We start from the raw sequence: 23,385 nt of genomic DNA, 5'->3' as shown, positions 1-23,385 counted from the left end.
GCCACGCAAACCTTCAAGAAGCTCCAATACTACAACATAATTTTCACTTAGCATCTGGAAAGTGATTTTATTTTTCCCCATTTTTTTTCCTCAAAACTCACAATTACCTGAATGGAAAAATAATGTCTATTCAGTTCATATAAAAGACATTTGTGCCTGTGATGAAGTGTTACTTCCACTTAAAACCTGAGACGTATCAGAATACTTGTAATTTCCTCATTCCTCTACTTGACCAAAAAAAGAAAAAAAGGAGGAGATGCTAAGGATCACTTAGAGGTATTTCTTGAATGCTGAAGTTTCTAGTCTTCTGTTTTTAAATATGTAGTCTACTACACTCTTTTCCTGATTCTGATGTCTCTTAAAAGGAAAACACAGAACCTTCTGCCATCTCTTGCTCTGGGAACAGAAGCACAATGTTCTCTGCAGTTAATATATGCTTACAAACTCAACTACAAATCAAATTTGAGATTGTTAAGAAACTCAAAATAAGTTGAAATTTATATGGTCTATTTTTGACCTTTAGTTATCTCCAGTGTTTTGTAAGAACACATTCCCCCAAGACTGCGCACGCTGCTATCAGTCGTTTGCGGGTGGCCTTCCTAACCCAAACAAGCCCTTTGCTCCAGCAGCAGCAGGAACAAGTCTGCAACAAGATGCTGACGAACCATCAGAGGACAGCCATTCTCTGACTAGGGTGTACAGTTCCCTATTGCTATGACGAGGGTCCTCAGCTGATGAAATTCACAACTGGATACATTATGAAAATAGTCTCATCTCCCGCATTAAGGTACAGTGAGACATTCAAATCCCTTTGATGATACTAATAGTTATTTTGATTTGACTCACATTTTTGCCCTCAAGACTATTTTCTGTGAGATCAATAACAAAAGTTCTGGCTTTAGCCATTTCAATGGAACACACAGATTTTATTTAACTATTTCAAATGGATTACTGGAATTTTAAACCAATTATGACACCAGAAATGCCTGTCATCACAACAACATTAATGTAATGTGAGAAGCTTGGCTTCCCTTTGCTGGAAAGGGAAAAAATTAGATGGCAAGTAGAACAAAAAATAGTTGAAATATAAATATATGACTACAAACACATGCAAACATATGCACACACATATCTGTGCACCCATACATATATGCATCCACACACCTGTTATCTTTGTAAACAGATGGACCACATTCAGCTCTCATTTACACCTGTTCGTTCCTACTGGACACACACTAAAGCATCTCCCTCTTCGCTGCTGTAGAGAAAACAGTCATTTCAAAAACACTGTTGTGCTGTTATTATAGCTTAGATTAGGTTAGTTAAAAGATTTACAGTTCAGTAAGCAAAGTAATGCTTTACAAGCTCACGTGTTTAGACGACAAGCTCGCTCTGGCCCGGATCCTCCGAGCAGTTAGTTACACATACTGTTACTTATGCTCTCAGAATACAGACCTGGCATTTATCTTTCCAGCTAGAAAAATGTACATATCTACACTATCTTGTGGTCCACTGACAAATTCTAAATACTCCCATACAGATAATTTCAGTTCTTAGCAACTCATAAAGAGGTATCACTGAGAAACTTCAGAATATATATTGCATTTTTATAAAATATTGTTCTTATTGTTGTAGCAGAAACTGTGTAACTAAGGCTGTTATAAGCATAATACACTCCTGTTAAGAAATACAGAACACCAGACTACTGAACCCTTTCAGGGTCATTAAACAGCTGTAAACATTATTACAAAAATAAACCAGAGATTTCATGCTTACATTTTAGCCCAGAGCTTGGTGTGCTGAGCAAGTACATTTTTTTCATCTCTTACAATCAACGCTGGTGACATTTGGGCATCCAAACAAATTACATCACAAATATTACTGAGGTGGGTAGGATACTGAGTGGTTTATTTGCCAGATGATTAATATATAAACAGTAGAGCAGCACAGATGACCTACTCTTCTTTGACTGATTTGCAGGCAATACTAAGAGACACAGATGTAAATAGTTAAATTTTAACAAAAACGTGTGCATGGAAGGGAAGGAGAGAGATCAGCTGTATTTAATACCACCAGGACAGCATTACCCAAACTGATAAAATGGAATAACATTAGGCCAGATTTTATTCTCATTTGTACTTAAGTAAAATAGAGTAACTCCAATGAACTCGGTGCGGTTTTCCCCTTTTCACTTTTTTTATTATTATTCTTTTTGGCTGGTTAAGTAGCTGTCCTGCTCCTTGGGTTATCACTTAATTATGTCAGAGAAATATATGGTTTCTGGAGTGTAGCAGAATGCCTTAAGACAAAAGAAAAGTTGCCTACAGGTAATAAGTCCTACCTATTTGTGTTATTTAGCTATTATTAAGGCTAACCTGGTGATCAGTTACTTCTGTCCGAGCTGGAAGCGGGCGGATGAGCAGCCACCTGCCAGCACCCATCTCACAGCCACACTGCCAGGGCGGCAGCAAGAGAGCACCCAACACAACTGAAGCTGCTTTGTAGTGCTGATATTTAGACAAGCTGCTTATTGATTTCAAAACAAAGTACTACTTTAGTAACAATGGAACCGACTCATTCCAAAACAGTTTTTATGTCTTAAAGAAGGGTTAGCACAGGGTTTTCCACGTTTCAAAAGTCATTAACAGACAGCAGATTGTTTGCTGAGGCTGTACTGCTTGCAATCCGAACTGAAGAGGACAGTTGCTTTCTAAAATACCTGTTGGGTCTGTAAGTTACTTTCTAGCTAGCACAGCGTTTTGGACTGATAACTGATCAGTAGAAGATGAATCACCAGAGCAGTCTTTAGCTGGTAGCACCCATGGAGTGGAGGACTGTGAACTGCTTGTGATCACAATCTAGGAAGGCTAGCAGAGAGGAGAGGAGAGGTCATTTATAAATCTCACTCACAGATTAGAATAGAAAGATTAGAAGAATGCAGACAAGCTGTTTGATTTATTGCTACTTTGCATGTGACTTAGCAAAATCTGTTTTCCTTCTTATTTATTCTATTTCACTTGCATATACTTAAGAAGTCAGATGCAAAGAAGAGAAAGATAAATAATTGGTACTGAAAGTTCAGTAGCTTAAAAAAAAATCCTGCTTTTTTCAAGCATTGGTTGCATCTGGGATCATTATTTTTTAGCTTATAAGCATTGATTCTTTTTATTTTTCCTAGTGTTTTCCTGATGACAAAAGTAAAGATAAGAATAATACCTAAATTCAAATGGGAGCCTGATTTGTGGAACGCTTCATTAAACTAAAGCTACTGTTATTTTAGAAACAGCATTTTTAAAAGTAAATTTGTTATTTTCATGTAATTTGGAATGTATACAACTGATTAAACTCTCTCCAATTTGATCAATCTCCTGTAGCTCCTATCTGATCACTCACTTTAATTAATCTAGCTGGCATCTACCTTAGATAGAAGAAACTTTAAAATTAAGCTTGTAACGATCCACTCTAGGATCACCCGCTACAAATAAAATAATAAAATGCCTGGAAGTCTTTGCAAAGCATATTTATTATTTCATTTTTTGTCATTTTTACGGTGTGAAATGAATTCTGAATCTTCCATTCTCATCTGAGGACGCTGCACCAAACTGGAAATCTGTTATTCTCTAGCTCATTATATAATATTAAAATATCCATAAAGTTGACCCTATTAATCCTGCATTCCTCACACAGGCAAGCTCCAATAAAAGGCAGTGCATTTCAGCTGGGGGAGGGCAGGAGGATCAGGCCCTCTGTGCTGATTACTAAGAGATGAAGAAAGAAGAGTTAAGACCACAGAACTCGAATCATAGTTTGAAACAATTTAAATCCAAAACTGTAATGCCGGGCTGATGATTTTATTTTCATTTCACAAAGGCTTAGACTTAGATTTTGCGCACAACTAAATATAATGTCAAATGCACATATGCCCCAAAGATCAAAGTATGATTGATTGTGAAATATTCATATGCGATAGCCCATGAGATTTTGTTCACAAGGGCACCTGTCAGAAGCATAAGCTTGGATACAAATCATCAAGTAAGTATGTAAAATCGTTACTAAAATCCGGGCATGCAATCAGATAGTCAGTTGTCTGAAACTACTGGCCTGGAGCCAGCACAGTGGCTCAACAGCCTAATGCCTTGGTCTCTGCGGATCCTCGGGGCCCCAGTTCAGTTCCTCCTACTACTGGTCGGGTCAACTGCCTGCACCTAGTGTTGACTTTTCTGGCATTTAATGCTAGGAGTAACGGAAAAAAACGCGAGTCCATAAGTTCTCCCTGACCTGAGCCACAGAAACATCTGCTGGTTGAGTCATGAGCTGCTTGTTGGCCAAGTTTAACAGCAACCGATCCTGTTGCGGATCAGCTCTCTCAGCAGTAGGTGTCACTGCAATAAATAGATGGATTTCAAGGGACAAAGACATACATTCCTAATGAAAATGCAGAAACAGGCTACTGCTGAATAGCAAGAGTTTCAACAAGAAGCGTATCGTCCAATTAGACTTTATGTAAAAGAATGGAAATCTGGTTTGGGGAGAAATGAAATTGCACAAGTGGGACTGCCAACAACAACAACAAAGTAATTCTGCCCTTTAGTCCTATGTCACAGGGATCCTTTAACTCACATTAATCACCTCCCTGCAATCCCAGGTCTATTAGGTAAAGACTGTTGCAGTTAAACCATTAAAAAAAATAAAAACAAAGCTCTCTAACAAATTAAGTAATTTTCTCTAGTGGAACAGAAGACCTGGCTATATGGAAAGACACTGTACACTCAACTGTAGCTTTAGGACTTAAACAGACTGAAAGGTTAGCCTATATTCTGTCAAACAAGAGAGTTCGTATCCAACCCTATCTACGTGCAGAACAAGAAAAACTGAATACTTACGATAGCTTTGGGGAGGAGAGTAAAGGATGTCTCAAGTAAAGAATTAATTGAGAGAACATTTGGAAAAACCTTTAACCAATTTACATTTGAAACAGAAATATGTGGCATTCCAAATTATATCACAGAGATGTCAGCCAAGTCCACACTGTGTTTGGTTTCATTATCACAAAATGGTTTGCAGGATAATTAAGGATGCTCCAAAGTGAATTCTGTTGAGTTAGTGGACAAAACAATGCATCACTGAACACACGGCCTACCTCTGGTGGCGTCAACGCAAAGCACGTGCCTAAGAAAATGGTTAATGTTCGTCAGAAGTACAAAAGGAAGAGGAAGGATGAATACACTAGCTTTACATAACCTTTTAGATGTGAACGGGATCATATCTGACAAAGTATATATTCTCAAAACTCATATATAATACAACTGCATTTATTTTACCTCCAAAGGCACTGAGCTGGCAACAAAGGAGAAGAAAGAATAAGAGGATAATGAAAAGATAGATTTCTTCATTCTTTTTTTAAGACAAACCAACATGAAAAAAATCTCTCCTATTCCATCCTTATATACATAGAAAGTACAAAGAGCTACTCTGCACAACTGGAAAGAGTTTTGCAGCAGTACAACACCATCCCAAACAGTACTTCACATTGGGTCATACCCCATGCTCTAAAGCTTCAAGCATCATGGGCTCATCTGAGCGTGCTGCGAACAACACAGTGAAAGGAAGGGAAAATATCTTCTGCACATTCCTTTGCTGAACACAGAAACAGACAGCAGCTTAACATAATATAAATACAATCACTTGAAAAATCAGAAGTAATCTGCCCAATACCAGTGCACCCAGATGGCTTCCTAGGCCAGGAAGGGACCAGCTTTCAGCACCACTGAAATGAGTATCCCTAACTGATCATTTCCACATCTCACTTAGGAAAAAGATCACACCATGTATCTTGACTTAAATATATGCCACATTCCTTGTGGAGCAGCCAGGGACAGCATCCAGAACTTTCAACTCCATTGCTTAGTCCAGTATTCCAGAGAGTTTTCTTTTATCAAACGTAACGGAGTGATTAAAAGACTGTTGTTTTTAACTCATGACAGATTTGTCAGCATAATTTTTTTTGTTCCAATATTGTGTAGGGTTATTTTTGTGGTTAATGACTGAGATTCTCAGCTTTTAATCTCTTCTACCTCTAGTTTCTGCCTTCTACCCTTTCTTCCCTCATCCCAATTGATTTATTTTCCTTCTCCCTATAAACACATGGAAGGAAAAAAAAAAAAAAAAGGCGTTACTTAGGGGGCAACAGTCATCCTTACATAAAAGTGACTTTAATTAGCTATTTTTAATATTAATTTCCAGGAAAATGAAAATTTTGAGAAAGCCTCAGTTTAGGGGGGTGAACGATGAAACTGAAAAAGGTGAAGATGCTGGGAGGCAGGTGGAAGAATGAAAAAGAAAGCAAACATTGCTCAGATGCTTTGTGCTCTCCAGAAAAACAGAAAGAGCAAACTCCTTGCAGAATTAAGTGGAACAAAAGAGACAAGGAAACTCAATACAAACTTAGAGTAAGGATAGAAAAAAATATACTGCTTATCAGTCAAGAAAAATAAAACATCACAAGTACAAATGCCTTTTATCCTTCAGTGTTCTGGTCTGTGCACTCTTTCACTGATATATTATGACTGCTGCCATTTAACTTTACTAATCGATCACTGGCCCGGGCAGAAGCACAGGTTTGGTAATTCAGGAAGCCATCTTGCACCTTGCATGATGCTTTCACACCAAGATGTGGTTTAGACTTGAAGTGTACAGCTAGCAGTCACTGTGCACCACAACAACACATCAGCCTGGTTCTGTAACTGTTGTAATCGTATCTAAACCAAGGTCAGGAAACGTGCACAAAACAAGCTGTTCTTCAGAATGTAATTTCAGAGAATGGAAAAAATTGTTCCAATGTCAGTTCTTCTAATCACTCTGGTTTTTTTTTTCGTCTGTTTGTTTGTTTCTGATGACTTCTTGAGCAGAAAGACAGTCCCAACCAGGACAACTTATACGAAAAGCAATTGAGCTGGGGACATATCCCGGTATTTCCCTTGCTGCTCTTTAAATTCTCTCTACCAGTCTATGACAGATTGTTTGCAGCAAAATAATGCTGCCTCTTCCCCTGAACAATGGTGCAAAACAGCCGTAACTGTGCCATGGTTAAGCCAAGGAAGTGCAAATGATGTCAGATAAGTGGCCATAAAAAAGGGTTGCATCTTCACAGCACTGTTCAATCAAGTGAGGTACAAGCAGGTACATGAACAGGGAATTTCCTCCCACCATTGTGCTGCAAGATCAAGTACAGGAACAGTGCGGTCACGCAGTGCTCGTATCAAAGGAAGCAGAGATGCAAGCACTGATTGTGGTAAGATGGTACGTATGCTTCAATGCAACAGCACCGTGACCTTAGGATCCCAGCAAGCTTAGCCCTGAGCATGCTTTGGGCACCCCCGTTTTATCTGGGCACAATCATTTTGATCATTAATAAAAAGGGCACTGGAAACTTGGCAGACACAGAGCAGAAAGATGAATACGGGGGAGGAGGAATGTTATAGAAGTACAATAACATATTTCAAAGCTATCTGCAGGACAAAAATCCTTTAAATAATTTTGATGTTAATTGCAATGTTGTGAGCCCACGACTGGAAAGACAACCTATCACAGCCGATAGGTGAGTGGCAACCAAGCTGACAAAGGAAGTCTGATAAATGCAATCACAGCATGACAGACACTGGCAAGTTCAATTACGGTTGCGAAGTCAGCTGGGAGATGGTCTCTGCTGGCTGCGATATATCCTTAACAGGCTGTGCTGGCCTGGTGAGCCCCTGAGCAAGCTCTTTCCCATGACTGACAGCAGCCCCAGGATTTGGGACTGAGCACCAACAGCCGCAGAGCTGAGAACATTCAGGAGTTCCCACACACAGTCTCGGCATTGCTTCAACTGCCTGAGCAGAAATTTGTTCTCCTGCTGCTCTTACTCCCTGTGCTGTGCACCTCTACTTACAAATAGATTGATGCTACATCTGATTTTTTTTCCTCTTTTACTTTCTAGTTCAGAATAGACCAGCTATTCTTACCTGATATGAGAAATTGCAAGGGGGACGTACAGCAAACGTGGCTTCTCATACTTCAGAATGCAAAATTACCTCAGAATTTAAGTCATATTTAATAAAAGTACCAGGCTTCCTCGTTTCTTTTTCTTACTATTTTTAAGTAACATTACTGTTATTATTATTAAGTAACAAAAATGAAGTCCTTGCTCAGCTTTTTGTTGTTGACTTTTATTTTCCTAGTGACTTTTTTTTTAATTAAAAAAAAAAAGAAAGAAACCACTCTTTCTAAAGGACCTCTTTGTTCTTTTCCCAGATTTTCCAAAAAAATTCTAAAAGGACAATGGTATAAAAATTATACTCTAAAAAATGTAAGTACTTTGAATGAGCAGAGTTATTCACTTATATCCCTCGCTTATGAAATACCCGTATCATGTATCCTTTATCCAACAGCAGTCTCTTTTAGCTTCAATCACAAGGGCTAACAATATGTTATTGATATGATTTCAGGAAACTGTCAGCAGGCAGCTTAACTTTCAGCTCCTCAGCTGTGGCGGTGCACGCACAAAACGTACCTGTACCTCTCCTGCATGAAAGCTGGCAGCGATGGGAACATTCCTGTCAGCTGTCGTGGCACAACAAAGAGGAACGTAAACAGCTCTTCTTCGCCAAACGCGGCCTCACGCTCCTTACACAACGAGCTCACTGCTGGTTTCACTGGGAATTTTAACTGGAATCTGAAAAGTGTATCGGCACTCCGAGAGGCAGCTGCACCGGGAGCAGAGGGCAGGTAACCAAAGCCATGGCCGTGGGCCTCGTCCCCTGCCCCAGTCCCACCTCCCGGCCAGAACTCAGCCTCCTACAACAGCTGGCCCTTCACATTGCTGGAAATGGGTTCAGACTACCACCTATTTCCTCTCCTTAATCAACAGGAAGATGACTGAGGAGGGCAGCTAGCTGGACCACCACTCTGTCAAGAAACCAAGCAGCTTAAATGGTGCCCGACATTCAGGATGTATTGAGCCAGGCCTGCAGGCACAGTCAGGGGGCTGACTCCCATCATATGGGGAACGTGAGGACTTGCCATGCCCCCGTATGGCCAGCCCTGCATGCCCACCAGTGAGAACAGCTGCAATCAGAAATGGGAAAGAGGTGGGACTCTTCCACACAGATATAAAACGACATCTCCAACCACTTCTGGAAAAATAAAGTTAGCCCATAAATAAATAAATAGAATCCAGTCAGATTTTTATTTTATCCACTATCACACCTTTGAGAGCCGAAGAGTAATGACAACTGTCAGAAGGCAAGAAGCTAGAAGTGCCACTCTTCCCCACTTTACGAAGTCAGTGGTGTTTTTAAAACTACTTTTCATATCAGTTTACAAGCTTTAATAATAAAAGAGTATGTTGTACTATTAGATGTTGGTCATTTTTTTTTTGTCTGACGAAGAAAAATAACAGGCTGCTGCAGGAGCTAGCACAGTTGGCTTTTCTTTTCAAATGATCAGAGAAAGTACCATACTTTAAGGATGTGCCTTATTTGCTCTTAAAAAGGGTAAAACTAAATATTCTTCCAGCTATTCTAAGCCTGCCATATATGTATTATGCTGTTACAGATTTCAAAAGGTTAGCTTCAATGAACCTGACATCAGTATAACCCAAAATAACCCATTCAAGAGAAAAGTAAGAAATAATTGCTGTTTTCTCTTTTTTTTTCCTCAGCTATATTGCTATAATGATTTTGCATAACAGATTGAACAAAGTGCTGTTGTGACAGGTGGTAGAATTCAGCTAGTAAGCACAGAGACAGGGTTCAATTTAGTTTGTGAATCCTTTAATTGTTGTGCAGCTAATTAAAGAAGGTTCTTTACACTCGCAAGTGTTTACCGTTGCTAGTATGCATACATGAAAAATTAAATTGTGCCTTCAAGGGCTGAGAACTATAGAAAAATCATAGCTGATTCTGCAACATGCTTACCAGCTCAAAATAGCTGCTTTTCACAATTGGAATTTGTAAAACTTTTTGCTAAGCAAATATAGAGCTAATTAGAAGTGTTCGTTGGACCAATTAACATTTAAATAAATAAGCCATATTGCACATTTCACAGTCTTTATTTAATGATGCTTCTTAACTCTTTGGAAAGATTCCTTTAAGTACAAATAAGTTGTCATAAAAATGAAAGACAAAAATAACACCATAACAGTATATTCTATGCTTTTTTCTTTTTGCCTTGAAGTCTTTTCTAAAACTCTATACCTGTTACGGGGAAAGGGGGGAATACACAAATCTGGCTCCTTCTTTGATCTTGTCAAGTTACCTCTCCACCCTTTTGAATACAAATAGAAAAACATATTTGATTACTATTTAAAGTGTTGTGATAGCTCTGCTTGTTTTGCCCCATGGAACAGAATCTGTTTTAGACAAAAAAAAAAAAGTTACTTTTATGTCATAAAATGGCCATTCTAGCCAAAAACAAGGGAGTTCTCAGAAGAGATTGCACTTAGAGTAACAAAAAGAGCAGTTTGAAAGTTGGAAATGCAAACAGAAGGGAAAATCTGTTTTTCAGGTCTTATTTTAGCATTCCCATACCCAAACCAGTGCTGTTGTTACACCTTACCCCAGGGCTGCAATTGCCCGTCTCTTTGGGGTCAAGTGATATTTTGCTTTCACAACAACTGTCTTTTAACTTAGCAGTCCCTTTCAATCAATAAAACCCTTCAGTTTGCGTTGAACATACATTTTCTCTCTCTCTTTCAACCTCCAAACCTCTACCTAGCACAAAGGTTACATTAAAAACAGAGGGAAAGCTTCTTGTTACTTTTTTTCCAAGATGCATTATATTACCTTGTAATCAGGCTAAGAGCTAACATGGAAGGACTCATTGTTGACCTTGGCTTTCAGCGCAGAAAACAAAATTAACAAGGACCAATTAACATTTAAATAAATAAGGAAGATTAACAAAGAATACTCTGCATACCAAAAGGCTAAAATAAACTAAAAGAAAGAGTCCAGCATCTCCCTCAATCAGCATGAATGAAATTCTCTGAAACGATGCGAGCCTGCTGGTGCATGGAAGTACAGGCTGCTCTTCCCAGAGCGGCACAGCCTGCTGAACACCAAAAGGACAAAACCACATACAACAACAGGCAATGCTCTCACATTGGCAAGCCCTTGGGAAAAGGTGCAGAGACCCCACAGCCTCTCCGTGATGAGGAGGAAGGATGCTGCCCACATTTATCACCCTCACTCTGCCCCTTACACATGAGGTTCTTAGTGTTTGTGATGGCGCTCATTTGCTGTGCGCTGAGAAGCACGTGGATTTGAATTCATTGCTGATAAGCAAGAGGTCAAGACTGGGCACCTAATTCACATATGAATTATCAATGTATGCCAGCTCTGATTAAAGCTTTCATAGGAAAGTTCTGCTGTTTTGCTTTTTAAATCCAGGAAATTCTGGTTAAAATCAAAGGAAAGAAAAAGTGGCCAAAGGACACCCAATAGCAAGAGTCTTTGGAAAGTCCTTGGCAAGTGAGAGGTTTATGTGTATTAAACTGACTAGGCAGTTGCTCTATCAAGCCACAAACTATGCTGGTATTAAATTCTCATAACTTTTGTGTTTCAGGGAAAGCATTTCTCTGCCTCACTGTAATTTCATATACTTCCTTGAGGTTTCTTTCAGGGGAGTGGAAAGGACATAACCTGAGACAACACAGGGTCCCACAAGGAGACACTCCCTTGTCACAACCCAACAGTGATACACCAGGCAGAATGAAGATGAAGAGTCCGAACACCCTTCATCTTCCCTGCCTCCCATGCTTCCTTCAGGTAGACCTCCAAGAGGACTTTCAATTGGCAAAGTTTCTCTTCCACACTTGGATGTTATTATTCCAACAGAACAATTAAATGCCCCACTTATCACTCACCTACAAAGCCTACCTTTTACAGGGAAACTCCTCCTACATAAGATAATGAATGAATAATTCTCAGAAGGTTACAACATGATCTATCATTTTAAATATTTGGATCTGGAGTACTGGTTCAGGCCTCTAACTGACAGTCACCTTTATGAATAGTTAAGAGTTCACAGAGATGATTATCATGTACTATTTAAAAATGTATAAAGGACAAAGATAATAACAATACTTTGCACTTTAATAGAAGCTTCTCTCTGAAATTCTCGAAGGAGAGCCTAAGTCCTCAAGACTGTACTCTTATAGCTCAGCTGACCTGCGCACTTGGTCACCACTATTTTTCTTATTTATCAGACTGGGAAACTGATAGACTGTTAATGCTAGCTTTCCCAAAATGATCACATGTGGCTTAATTCATAAAGCAATCGAACCTTTCCCATATGGGTAACCTAAGCTGAATCACCATTCTAGAAATTTTGACCAGCACCTTGTGGCAAGGCAGAAGGAAACATGGAACAGTGCAAGGCATGCTACAGATTCCCAGCTACCAGTCTTGTGTTCTGAGAATTGTGCCCATCCCCAAGTTGAGATCAAGACTGACTGATCAGCTCCCTTTCCAGCCATGAGGAAGGGATCTCTGGCTAATGTTCAGAAATATGCCTTTTTGTAGCCTCAAATATTTACTTTTTCCCCCACTATTAGAAGTAAAAAAAAATAAATTTAAAAGGATTCTCACGTGGGAACCATACTTCACTGTGCTAAAAGTGTTTTTCTCCAATTTTCTGGAATTACAGCACTTTGGTATTAGAATCCCCCTCCCACAACACTCACCAAATGCCCTACTTTGATCAAGCTAAACTTTCTGGTCTTCTGGCCAAAGAATCTGAAAGAAAGTGTCTCTATTAGCCTATAAAGTACTAGCCACATCAATACTTGCATGTGCTCAATAGTATCTTTCACAGAAAATACGAAGAGATCGAATAATCTCAAACAGCAATGTAAAAAAAAAAAAAACCAAACCCAAAAGACAAGAAACATCCCAAATGTGATCACTAAGTCGGTTCAATTAGAAAGTTTGAAATGCTTCACAAAAGTTGACTGGATTTGAAAACTGGGCCTGGACAACTGGAACTTATGCAAATGAAACCAAAGGTCCTCCTGTCCTTAAGGCCATATTCACAGAAGGTTCAGCTGGTCCTGAATAGTTCTGCAAACACATTAGGAAAACATGCTTTACTTCCAACATTACTAATTTGAGTCTTCTCTTACGCAAGTTAGCTTCGTAAAGAAGTAAATTTCTTAACCAAGAGTAAAAATGCAAAGAAAAAAATCATCTCACTCTCAAAGCACACAATTATTCACATTTCCTCTCACAATACTGACTTTGCTTCAACATGTTTAAAATATTCTCATGGTGTCAGAGCAGCAAAGATGACTTTCAGATCTCTGTTGCAAAACTCATGACAAATATACCAGTTACAATACATTGCTTTTGAAAGAAAGAAATGGGGGAAATCTGCTGTAAAGTGATTGTTTTCAAAGACGTGCACTAACTGGGAACGAGCTCGGATCATGAAACCCCTCCTACTCAGCAGCAACTATTTTTTCCCCTCCGTTTTTAAATCAGAACGATGAAGTTACTGAAATAACATCCCAAGCCCCTGGCTGAACTACTGCTAACACAAGGGAGCTCTGATCTCATTTGAGCTCTTATAGCTAATAACAAACAGCAAGAGACTGAATTCCCTCATCTCAAATATAACCACATAAAGTTAAGTAAAATTCAGCATTACATTCACAGATACGGAAGATCAGAAAATTGGTTCACAACAACTTATCAGAGTAACATGTTAGCACAAGTTAACTGATTCACAGTAATTTTTAGTGTACATGCTCTTGGCAAATGTGATGTAAACTTACTACAGCTTTCAGTGGAAGATATATTTCACTGGTTTCATTAGGGCTAAACTAATATATCGCTTCCCACGCGCTGTGAGGCAGGAACTACTACAGAGACAGATACAGCAGCTGACAATTGGTAGTCTGGGTGTTGGATCAGTATTTATTGCTAGGTTCTGCGGTCTTTTGCCTGGGTTCAGAAAATCAGATATTTCAAACTGCAGTTTCTTTTGGCAGATTTTCATTAAAACACCTGAGTTAAATTTTTCATTACAAGCTATAAGACTTCTCCCTTGGGCCTCTTTGCTATAGAAGTCCTATTGAACATACAATAGAATAGAGGCTGCCAAAAATAATGAAAAATAATCACAAGGTGACCAGGAGTCCATGATATGCAGAGATACTAAGCTTTAAGACAGCAAGAGATGTAAGCTTCAAAAACATGCATGATGGACCCAAAACAAATCCAACTTGGTGAAAGTCCAATACTCTCAATGAATTTTGGTTTAAGCCCATATTGAGTTCCTGACAACCATTTATACCCAATATGAACTCTGGGCAGAACCTGAATTCACAGATCTGTAGAGCGTAGTGATGCAAACAACCACCACATATCATACACGTGCAAAGACTTAATTTACCCTTACCCTTTATCTTTCATTGCACTCTTTGAAATTAAACACAAAAGACCGAGGCTGGTTAAACATTTTTCCACTGGAAAATTACTTTCCAGTAACTGAAAACAATCTGAACTAAAAGCAAACAACGCTGGATTCTAAACTACAATGCACGAAACATTTGGAAAAAACTAAAATAAAACTCACCCACATGTAATTTCACTAGAAGCCACACACCATTTAACTACACACAATTCGAGATTTTTTCTTGCTCACTCCAACAAGACTTCTGCCCTTCTTTTTCCTACTGAAAATAAATTTCTTTGCAGCAGTACTGACTAGAAATGAAGCATGAAGATGGAACACAAGGAGAATGGGGAGCCCTACTTTACACATTACTGACTGGCTCTGTAAGGTTTTATGAATGAATACAAAAATAAAAATTCAAATGGCAAAAAAATCTCCCCAGGAGTTTCCAGTTCTTCGTGGATTATTTCCCTGACAATATTCTTCCTCCAGTGGTACTGCCACCATCAACTCGGGGCATTTTGGGACACATCTACGCAATACAAAGGAATCGATCAGAGGACTCTGATGCAAGACAGAAAAAAAAAAGTCAGTAATAAAACAACAATGCACTGGAATTATTCCTAATGGCAATTATTTTCCTAATTTCTTTAGAGACTAAAACTAATCACAGAAAATCGTTGCTTTATTTTGGATTTGCTATATACAGCAAGCTAAGATTGGATTCAGACTGATTAATCTGTTTCATATTGTAGGTAAGCACACGTCATCTCCAGAAGAACGAAGGAGCAGATGCAATGCACTATGTCTGCAGGAAGGGACAAAATCTCTCAACAGAATTATCTCTGCACAAAACGTGCATCCAACACATACCAGTAGCAAAACTGGTATGGCTAATTCTAAGTCTTGCAGGCCCAACACACAAAACATGCTAAATAGTTCTGCTCAGCTGTAGCCATGTCTACTCAAATCACAAATTATATAATAACAAGGAGCAACCTACCTGCAAAATGAACATAAACACATTTATTTTATAACCCAGCCTGCAGTCATCTCTGCATCTTCCCTAAATGAAGGAAAAATATACGAGAAGCTTAGATAAACCCAGAAGTTTATAATACAAACCCTTGGCAAAAATGCTCATTAAAAAAAATGCATTTTTCCATACTGTTAGTTGCTCATTCTATGAAGCAACTGCCATTGATCGCCATCAAAAATATGTATATATACTTTTCCTCAAAATGTTTCCATAACAATTTTTACTTATCAGTCACTTTCAACATTATCACTGGGCTTTCTTGTTATCATATAGGATGTCCCATACCAACAAACTGACAGTTCCTATCTATCCTGAATAATATTTTCCCTTTTGGGATCATACACATTTGAGAACTCTTGAGGGGGCTTTCAAAGGTGAGAGTCAAGAGATCAACTGGTTTGCAAGACTTCCTACACAGGATAGAAGACAGTTTAATAAAATACTTGCAGTGAAAAATGTATGGGATAACCAAGCAGAATGAGTACAACAGCCACATTAATATTGCTACTCCATCCTCATCACATATCCACTACCTCCAACTCTACCGCTCTGCATATAATTTACACCTAATTTTGCCTAAAACTAAGCACAAGCTTAAACACCTTCTTAAATCAGGACTGTTAAATATCAGCACTGCTTGTGTGAGATGTTCAGAAATGTTTTTCTTTCTATCAAGTTTAATATTTCTATAAGACAAGAGCAACTTTGGTCACTGGTATGCTACAAACTATTACTTACCAGTCCTATTTCACTAGCTAAACAGAAAACTGAAGTGGGTTTTTCATCAGAAAACAGACAGGTTTGTTGAATGCTCTTGAAATCTCAGGCAGATTGAGTCATTCTACAGGTACAGAAAGAGTAGCAGATGAGGAAAATGTAACTTGTAAGTAAATACAGCTAGTATTGGCTAGAGACTCATCTTTCAGATTACAATATAGGTTACTGTTCTTATTGCAGCTTTTTTTTTAATTTTTTTTCCTCTTTTTTAGGGACATCTTCCATCTCACCTACCGGGAACTGCTCCAGCACTTCATCTACCTATAGATAAGGCACTTGTCCTTAAAAAAAAAAAAATTAACTCCTCTCAAGATCTCTACATTCACTGAGTGAGAAAGAAGCATGGACAGTCTTTTAGACGGCATTCTCTTACCTTCTGCAGGAAATATAGTGTTCCAGAATACAAGCAACCTACACTGAGCGTTTCACTGGAGGGCACGAACACTGTTTTTCAAAATCACTTTACAGGAATCAAGACCAAATTGTTACTTACAAGGTTCATTTTGTAAAGACATTAATTGATGGGCTACACATGGAAGTGAGGTGGTGAATACTGTGCATTATTCTGCTGGCAAGTACATCATTTTAGTAATTAATGTTGACATCATCTTTTAAAAATGCATTAAGCAATATAGGCAACATATACTCTACTGCCCTGCCTAGCATTTTTTTTTTCTTTTTTCTTTTATTGGAGGGCTTGGGGGGGTTGGGGTCTGGAAAATGGAGAGGGAAGTGTCTGAGCACAGATGTCACTAATACTGCAGTGGGGTCCTCCGATACTCAGGAAAGCCCGAGACTGTCTCAATTAGAGGCACACTTTCAATACACTTCTGGACTTGAGGACATTTTTGAGAAGGTAGCATTGTCACAGACAGCCTGAGCTCTAGAGAACTCAACTCAACATTTTTAGTGAATCATTCATTTAGGAACTCTCAGTAATGCAGTCATTTGCTCCCTTACAGATTTCAGGTAGAAAAGCAACTGATAGTAATCTCTCACTTTGACCCCTGTACAGACAGACTTTCTTTTCTTCCTCCCTCCTTCTAATACTTAACTGTTCAAATAGCTGTTCTCTACTGTTTCCCAAATGAACAGTGCAACGTTCTTTCTATAGGAAATCAAAGATAAGAGAAAAGGAGGCGGCACTGGTTTAGCGCAGTGGTGTAAACCCATGAAGCGTTTTCATTAGCCACACCAGCAGGAACCGTGAAGCTCAGAAATACCATTTATACCCTTGAAAAAGAAATTCTTAGCATCTCTTTATTTCCTTAGCAAGGTAGAGTCTAAACACCTTAATTCTAAGGTTCTAGATATGTCGGAAGTTAGTGCCCTTCATGACTCAAAGCTGTGGTATTTTTTTTAGCTGTTTATTGACCTGTTTATTATTATCTGTTTATTGAGCTGTTTTCCATGAATCTGTCTAATCCCTTTCTGAGCCTGCTGATGCTGTCTGCCTCTAAAAATTCCCTTGGCAGCAAGTTCCAGAAGTTCACCACTCACTGTGTAAAAAATATTTCCTGTTATCTGTTTTCAACTGATATCTTGCTACCTCCACGAGATACTTCAGTTATGGCTTAGTGGGGAAACAAAAAAGAGGGCTAAGACTTTTTATGGGATTTTGTTTCTATAGCTATTCTTTTTTTCCCAGTGAAAAGAGTGCATCCAAAAAATTTAGAATGCACCTTAGAATGTAAGATCTTGACGTAACAGCATGAGACTCAATGAGTGTCTTTGCTAATGTAGCTTATCTAAAACAGTCTTCTGTGGGCTAAGCCAAATTCCTATGATTTAGCCCTTGATGATGACAGAATGATACACTTTACTGTGCCAAAGACCTCCTCCAAAAGCTAATAACCAATGCCTGTATACAGACAGTCACTCTGAATAAGAGTATGTGAGGACTTATAATCTTGTCACAACTGAAATGGGGCATCTATCATGGCTGATACTCATTCAGGTTTAGGGAAAAAAACACACATTCATACCATTTAGACTAAGAAGAAGAGCGAGCTGAAAACATCAGAATAAAACCCTCACAATAGCTCTTTTTCAGAAATATTCACCCATATTTGGATTTGGAGACTGCATAGACTTTCCACCCAAAGCCAATTCAGCTGAGATCTCAATGAAAATGCTTCACCATCTGGCAAGGACTGCTGTTCCAAGCCATGTCCAGATGACTTTCTCTACTCCCACCCTCCAAAACTAGAACCATTAAAAAAAAACCCATTCTTTTAAGTTAGTTAAAAAAAAAAAAAGAAAGAAAGAAAAAAAAAAAAGAAAGAAAAGAAAAGAAAAAAAGGCTCTGGACCACAGTTGAAGCCAAATGGCCCTTCAGGCTACTACTGAAGAATCAATTACATTAGCTGTAAGCCTAAGAGAGTCCTGGGGACAATCAGTCAGAGCCATAATAGCTGTGAGGGAATTGTTAAGCAAATTGAGGGATTCTTTAGGTAATTGGGATTGGACAACCAGGTCATACTTAATTTGAAGCATCCATTCCATACAAGTGCTTTAGAGGTATAGTAGGGACTACAGACAGTAAAGCCTAATCGCGCAGCTACTAAACCAGTACTTTTACAGGAACACCCCCACCTCCTCCCACTGCCCCCCAATCTTGTGCAGAATATTTAACAGCACTGTGCTCACTTTCAACAGAGGATTCAAGCAGCTACTGCAAGGTCAATCCAAGAACTGAGAGCCAAAGCTTAGCAGCCATCTCAGAGAACCTGTAGTGCTTATTTGCAACCCTAGCCAGGAACACTAAGTGCCCAGGGTTTCCTACCCAAACTGAGAAGCAGAGCAATGGACAATTCACTTATTTCTTTAGGGAAGTCCAAAGATAGCGGGGTGGTACAGTTTTCCTCTTTCTGTTGTTGACTATATCTCTAACTTGCTAAACGTAAACTTAACTATAAATTCCAGTCTTCCAGTTAGGCTCTGCAAAAATTGACAACTTCTGCTTCAATCTCTGAAATGAAGATCAGGGAGAACATATACTCCAAGCAAAAAAAATCATCACTTTTGGGAAGTCACTCAGAGGGGACTATACAGGGGCCTCAGATCAAACTAGATTTCCCATAGCTAAGCAGGGAATTATTACAAAAGCAAAAAGCTTCAATTTACTTTGTAAACTGAAATAACTTTCAGGGGGGAAAAAATGTATGCCCGAAGTTCATCTTCGCATCCAGTTTGCGTTTGGAGAAACCTGCTGCAAGAAGCTACTGCTTACATTTTTTGGCTTCTCCAGAGAGAAGCAACTGAACTGTGTTGATACGATAGGGATCGCAGTCCCAAGAGAGACTAATCCTTTGTTGGACTGGCCTTAAGTTTCACAAGGTAGACAAAGTGAGCCAATAAACATGGCCTTAGGAATGCCAAGACCAAAGCCAACTCATCCTCTTGCCTCCTCATTTCTCAGTCTTTTCTGGAACAAACTCTAGGAAAAACCCTAATTCTGGGTCTCCTGGCAGAGAGTTCCTAAAATAATTGCCCAGAATGGAAGATCCTGCTAGTGCCATATTTCTTTGGCAAGGCAACACAAAAACTGGGAAGAGAGGGATAAAGAACAGAACCTGGATGACTGAAGGGTGCCAAAGTAACAACTTTGTGCCAGTTGCCATTCTGCTTGAAATCTACACTGAGAAGCCCAGTGGTCTCTGCTCCCAGCAAGCCTGCCATGGCTTAGAAGAGCTGGCTCCAGTCAACCCTGGCAGCACAGCTGATGACAGCAAAACCTCAAGCAGCAGACGGGCCAACAGCCCATTGGTAGAGGTCAGAAGTATCTGATCATGCACACTTCTGCCATTACAGAGCTCTGAGTACAAATCCAGCTCGTTTCATGCCCCTGTTTTAGATAATGTTTTAACTGCTTATCAGATCAGTTAGCATTTTTTTAGCCTTGACAGAACAAAAGCCAACAACAGGCACCGGATGCAATTCTATCTCTAATGTTGTGACATGATCTATTCTGCAAGGCTATGGCTTTCTGAAGTTATCCAGCAGAACGCCAGCAGTCGCCCAGCAATAGTAGTTTTTAAATAGGGAAACTATGTAAAACAAACAAACAAACAAAAAAATGTAAAACCCCTGATCTGGAACATACTGCCTTAACTGAAGGGAGTCTTTCCACTCCACACGCTACACTAACACCAATTTAGGTGAGTGAGCAGGCAAACAGTCTCTCATGAGACCAGTTAAACAGGCTGTGGTATACCAGCTCAATTGCCTGGACAACATCAGAAGTCAAAGCCTGGGGAGCTCTTTTAGAGCACAGCAAATAATCCATCGACAACAATAATCATCATCAAAAACAGTCATCCACAAAATTTTTGCCAATCAGTACTTTGAAAAATGAGCCATCACTTTTTGCGAAGATAATGGATGGGAATTCAATCCACGTCACAACCGTGGGGGAAAAAAAAGTCTGTCACTGTGCACTACGGGGATTGATGAGCACACAAAATTTGGACTTAGAGCATGGCAGTGTAGAGATGGCCAGGGCTTGGCAGTGGCTTTCTTTGGACCAGAATGTTGTAAAAAATAACTATATAAATAAAATCTATTTTGCATTTAGGAGGAAAGCCCAGGTGAAACGTGCTAGCAGCATCTCTAAGAGACCTTATCAGAGCCTGGGTGAAACTTCAGGAACAGTAAAGGCAGTCAAATGAGTACCACAAGTAGTAATGAACATTTATAATATGACTGATAATGATCTAGCCTCTTACGAGTCTCAGATCAACAAAGGAAGCAATATTATACCATTCTGATGTGCTTTTTTTTTGCTAGCAGGAACACATTTAGCAACAAAATAATTGGAAAAAAGTAATAAATAGTCATTAATGCAATTTCATATGTTTACAATAGACTGTGCTTCTGTGACATTTATTAAGCAGTTCTGAAACACCACAAGTTTGGAAGTCCCATACACTGTATTTGCTCTCTACTGCTGCATTCCCGCAATGAGATTTTTAAAAAGGGGTATATGTAACAGTTGTGCTTAACTAAGGCTACTCACACAAAAAAAATATGGAGGATGTATAGTTGACTGCCAAGATCATAAATATCAGGTATCTCAGCGTTGTCCTTATACAGTCAGTAGTGCCTGAAAGGACCAATGGAGAGCATCCAGGTACAGTGGAATACTTCATATCTAATACTCCCCATGCAGTCTTTGAATGCATAGTCAAATTGAAGATAAAATTTGAAATCCTTCATCCTGGACAGCAGTGCTGTCCGAAGCTCAAATTTAAGATGTGTTGTACCTTCCAATCTTGCATTTTATGAATGCTGCTCCTCCTTGGAATGAGGTTTGAAGAACAAATTGAATGCCACCTGTGAGAAGCTTAACTCAAAACACAAGATGAGTCTTTTGCTGATCTGAAAACAGGCAGGATGGACCACAAAAACACCAGCTTCAATCACAGCTGATAACATCGTGACACGCATGGAGTTAATTGGTGTAGACACTGTGAGTTCCTAACTGCTCCATCCTGCTTCATTTCCAACACCGGTGGACTATCACAATACACCACTGTACTTTGTGGTCAGGCTCTAGCTGCCCTCCCTATCTGGGCACAGTGAGCTGGGAGAAGAGGGAGATTTGCTTTGACACCCGGGAATAACTGCATCACCTTGGGAGACTGCATTTCAAATCTCGCTTCTGATTATAATTACTTGGTGATGATCAACTCCCCCTTTAGATTAATTTAGAACGTTTCTGACTTGGAGAGATGAATGACTGGAATTATCTGGGAAGAGCTGGAGTGATGGGGGAAGGACATAAAAGAACTCTTGTTCTTTCAATTCTTGTAGTTGGCAAAAACCTTAAGAAAATATTGCCAATTAATTTTCCTCACAGTGGTAACCTGTGTAATTGTAACTTGTAACCAGTTATAACCATACCGTTGCTTGCTTCATATTAATAGCTGACTGTTGTGACCAAAACGTGATGTTATAACTTTTGTTATAGAAAGGAGAAACATGACACTTCTTGAGCTGAAGGGACATCACCGCTCATACTGCATTTTCTTTTACTTCTACAAAGCAAATTGACAAGTGATACTGGAGACTCAGAGCTAGACACCTGTTGATATATTCATTTAGGATTACAGCTAGGAAGTAAGTGGGAAGGAGGAACCAAAAAAAAAAAAAAGGAAAATAAATTGTATTTGGAAGATAATAGCACTGGAGGGAAGATCAGAGAACGAGAGAACGCAAAGGTCTCACTTTCTCCCGCTGGATCGCTTTCTCCTGTGGAAGATTTTCCCATTTTTGAGTTCCACAAAACAATGATGTGATTGCTTGTAAGAACAAGGTACCAGTTAAAATTCTACAGGAACAAAATTCATGTACTTGTCCAGACCTGAGGTCGGGGGTCTGTCGTGCTCTGCTTACACTGTACACTTGTGAGGCTTCCATATTGTCTTCCACTACTAGGAAGGCTAGAATAGCCTAAACAATCCAGAATCAGGAAGGTAAACTATCTTCTGCTAAATGAATGCACTGAAATTTCACAGTTCAAACCACATTTTCACTGTTGGCTCTTGCCCAGATGATACTGATACTCAATCTCACAATACTTCATACTGACAGATAGAGTATGGTGAAATCCCTAAAGCGGTGTCTGAACTCCAGCTCAGCCATGCCAGACAGACAATGCCCAGCCTGATGCCTTCTTTCATCACTTTCATTTGTTGCATTTTACCAGCTTTCAAGAAGATGGCTGTCTTTACATAAAAAAATAATAAAACTGACCAGCAAGAAAGGAACAACTGCTATAACCAAACTGATGATGACAGTGCAACCATCGGGAGAAATGAGAAATTCCTATTACCTGCTATCTAGACACTGTACCAGATATTCAGTATGTTTTAAGTACCCAATCTTAATATGGTTTTGCACACATAATAAAAGCAAGTCTAAGGAAAGACCACTACGTGGCTCAATCTTCAAGTGCAAATCCGCTGGCTGATCTACCAAAAAAGTGCTAGGCCATAAAACCCATATAGTCAATTCAATCCAATAAAATACATTGGGTTCTTTTTCGGCTTACCATCAGTCTTAAAAATAGTCCTTATGCACAGGAGAAACCCAACAGTGTTTACAAGAATAACAGTCTGCATCACTGGACATTA

The 23,385-nt window shown here is 39.2% G+C and overlaps 1 protein-coding gene and 1 long non-coding RNA gene across 9 annotated transcripts in view; one reads left to right on the top strand and one right to left on the bottom strand.

The window, feature by feature from the left end:
- ZNF536 (zinc finger protein 536) overlaps positions 1-23,385 on the bottom strand; it is a 326,681-nt gene that overhangs the window by 175,903 nt on the left and 127,393 nt on the right. The gene's annotated exons all lie outside the window — the stretch shown is intronic.
- On the top strand, positions 677-9,435 carry LOC107054302. Its single transcript, XR_005839103.1, has 3 exons — positions 677-787; positions 8,487-8,766; positions 8,909-9,435. It is a non-coding gene; the product is annotated as an uncharacterized LOC107054302 (long non-coding RNA).

Source organism: Gallus gallus, chromosome 11 (assembly GCF_016699485.2).
Source record: "Gallus gallus isolate bGalGal1 chromosome 11, bGalGal1.mat.broiler.GRCg7b, whole genome shotgun sequence".
Taxonomy (NCBI): Eukaryota; Metazoa; Chordata; class Aves; order Galliformes; family Phasianidae; genus Gallus; species Gallus gallus.
This window is presented reverse-complemented; position numbering and strand designations above follow the sequence as displayed.